The sequence below is a fragment of the Limulus polyphemus genome, unplaced genomic scaffold (assembly GCF_000517525.1).
Source record: "Limulus polyphemus unplaced genomic scaffold, Limulus_polyphemus-2.1.2 Scaffold6621, whole genome shotgun sequence".
NCBI classification, from domain to species: domain Eukaryota; kingdom Metazoa; phylum Arthropoda; class Merostomata; order Xiphosura; family Limulidae; genus Limulus; species Limulus polyphemus.
The window spans coordinates 2499-6424 of NW_013672231.1; positions in this window are offsets into that span (position 1 = coordinate 2499).

Here is a 3926-nt window from a genome sequence, read left to right on the forward strand (position 1 = left end):
TAAATAAAGTGTACATAAAGTGTATATGAGCCACCCAAGGCTATAAATAAACACAAAAAATGGATCATTACTTCAAAAATACAATAATAGCAATACTTACAACAGGCAAGTTCTGAAATTTAATTATTACAACGTTTCTACCAATAGTATCGGGTCATTATTAAGTAAAGGCAGTTGAATTTTATAGAGCGTTACAGACACGTGATGGGGAGGACAAGCTTGTAGGTGTCGTTAAATTAGTATTTTTAGTAAAATAAGGCGGATAAAATATTAACATAGATAAGGTGGTTCTGGATGTTTATTTCGTTTTGGCTACAATGTCTTTATTTCTATATTTCTTCTGTTGATGTCTGATTCTCTTCGGGTGGTTTCGACATTCTTTTCAGTGATAATGTTTTGTTTCTTTGAGATGTGAGAGTCCTTTAAGATGTTTCTTAAGTCTGTGGTTTATTTCTCTCCCAGTTTCTCTAACATAAAAGTGTTTACATGAATTGCCTTTAACTTTGTAAATGATTTCATTGTTTGTATTTTCCGTGGGGTAATTGTTTGTAATGAGGTTCTTGATTTTACTTCCTGGCTGTTGTATTATTATGGTATATATATATGTCGACGATGTGTTTCTTCATGAGTACTTCCCACAATCCAATTAGGTTTTCTCTGATGTGTTCGACATAAGGAATTGTGGTGGTGATAAAGTTGAAGTTGTTTCCATCGTTATGATTATATTATTTTGTTTGTTTCACGTTTTTGCTTTTTGGCTACGTTGATTAATTCCGGATAGTTGTTTTTTTATGCAAATTTCAGAAGTTTTTTATATTTTTTTCAACTAAATTATTTGCAAAGAATATATTCAATGCTATATGCATAATTCACTTTATCACAAAATAAAGTTGTCTCGAACACTATTTATGACCAACTAATTACGTTTAACTGTCTAGTATAAAAGTTCACTTGAAAATCTTTATATAATTACCAACGTTCTTTTCAGTCAGGAGGGCTGAATTAAAGGGGAAAATGGGTGTAATTGCTCCGACCCCCTCCGATCGCAGCTCCCCCAAGATAAGAGAAACATGAATAGAAGTTAAGCAAAAACTGGATCTTCCTTTATAAAACGTATGTTTATAACTGTGTCCCTATGACAACAACACTGAATCTAAGTTTCAAATGGACAGCACTGCCTGTTGTAGAAACCTAGAAATGTCTTCAGAAGACGAAAGACAGAATACTTTCGAAATGTTGTCCTCTACATGTGTAGGTTTCTACAACGGGCAGTTGCTGTCCATTTGAAACTTAGATTGATTATTTATATCCTCCTTTTCAACCTATCAAAGACAAAAACAATGTTAGTCATTTCATATAAGCCTATTATGTTGTAATTTTTCATTAACATGTTCTTATATAAATGTTTGCCCGGTCATTTAATTGTAAATATTCGTTGTTATTACTTTATATCTGTTATAAATATTGGAATTGGCATAATTCCTATCCACCGTTTGTGTTTCTGTATTGATAAAACTGTAGTTAATAAATACTATTGAATTTTATTTGACTTACTTCAAAAGTTACACGGACCTAGGTCATTTCTTTGGACACGGCATTTCGAGATTTGCTAGCACTGGGCATCAACGACATCTTGTTTGCTAGGGTTGATAAAAATTTTCTCTTTTAAGTTTATCGTTCTTATTACCTTTTTTACTGCCCATTTCAAGTTCTCAGCACACCTACATTATTTAAATTTGTAGAACGGTCCAATTACTAGCATATTTGAATTGGAATGATTGTGGTGATTCAGGTGATAGCTTTGAGCCTTATAAATGCAGAGATGTATTAATATCAAGGATAATCTGTATAACAACCTGTAAAAGGACGAATTTCCCCAAATTACAAAGGGCACTATAATGCATAAAGACAGGTATTTTAATCTCTAAATATCTTAAGAGATAGAGATAGGGTAGAGCAGAAGAGGATAATGAAACACAATATCATACTAGTATAACAACGTTAATAAAAATAAAATTATGTATCTGTAAGGCCATTTGGGATTTGCTTTACAATAACAGCTACCATTACTTTAAATATATCCACTTATTTTGTTGCAAAGTGTTATAAAAGCAAAGTTTTATGTTGACTTCAGGATGTGGTATACGCAAAACGTCAAGAACAGGGGGAACTTTGCTGTCGAGACAACCACAGCCATTCAGAGAAAAGCGATCCAAATCTCTTCTAGATCATATAAAGATAAACGATGAGGTGGCAATAGTCGGTGGATTTGAGGTGGAGCCTAATTCTTGGCCATGGATGGTAATTTTCTTAACAAGTTCAGAAAGTTTTGTGTTCAGTTAACATGAAGTAAAAAATGTGTAAATGCCTTGAGATTTCGATAATTGGACATTGCATAAGACAGTATTATCTTATTAAGATAATGCTTTATTTTATTATTAAGTGAATTATCAAATAGTATTTTGATTTCTAGGCACTGCCTTCCATTATTATTTTATTTTAATGTGCAATAAAATATGTTTTTAAATCACATAATAGATCCTTACTTGGCATTATCATAAACTCGTTTTGTTGTAAAGTGTAAATGAAAATTATATTTTCGTACTTTATTATGTAATACGTTTAAAAAATCGGTGTTGAGTTAACAACGAGATATGTTTGTATTATATAGCAGATGAAAAAATTATAGAAATAAAAAAAACTTTTGGAGCTTAGGAGATTATTTATTTGTAGTTAAGCACAAAGCTACACAAAGGGCTATCTGTGCTTTTCCCAGCACGAGTATCGAAACCCGGTTTATAGCGTTCGAAGTCCGCAGACATACCACTGTGCCACTGGGGGCTTTATGAGAGTGAAACTGGAAATTAATACCATTTGCTGCCATATAATCAATATAGTTATGCCATTTTATATGATTGAGAAAACTTGTAAAACACAAAGCATTTATTTCCATTAATTAAGAAAACAGATATATAACTTATTTGCATTTCATAGTATTTTGGTGTAACAATAAGATCACTGTTTTTCTATGCGCTTTATTGATGATATAGAAGGTATGAAATTTGTGAATATATTTTAGAGGCTCCCCATTTCCCCAGTTGCACAGCTTTAAGTCTGTGGACTTGTAACGCCAAAAGCTAAGCTTTGATACTTATGGTGAGCACATAACAGATAGCCTACTGTTTAGTTTTGTGCTTAACTACAAACAAACATATAAAATATTTAAGAGTAGTTCCAATTTGAAGTTACCATTCTTAAATTTTCAAATGTTTAACTATTACTTATTAACTTATTAACTATTGATGCTTCTCTGTATCCGCTGAAGTGAACTTTCCTTTGCTGATTTCTTTCTGTGCAGACAACGTTCATTTTCGGTGACTTAGTGGCAGGTCTGAGAGTGCTTATAATACCAAAAATCGGGTTTAAATACCTGCAGTTAGCAGAGCACGTATAGACTATTGTCTAGCTTTGTGCATAAATATAAACAAACGTTTTCATTTTCGTACTACACGGATAGTATTTTCTTTGGGTTATTCATTCTTTTGAAATCTTCTCAGTATTTATGTGTTTTTCTTACGATACTGAAGTATACACGTGTATATTTGCCACAACACAACACACACACACACATACGTATGTTGCTTACAGAATGCTGTCGCGTTTTCATTGCAGATCGTTGACCTTCCAAATAGTTCACAAAACTGTACTGTTATCTATGAGCATACGTACTCAACACTATTAACACAAAATAATAATACAGTTCAACACACCATAAATTATTGAGGAGAAATATAAAAACAGTTACTAAATATTCTTGCTTTAGATAATTATGCTCAACAGAAATCACAATTAGTACATGATGATATAAACGGTGCTTCCCATTGTACCCTTTACTTTTACCCAAATTCGTCTTTCTAGCCCAACTG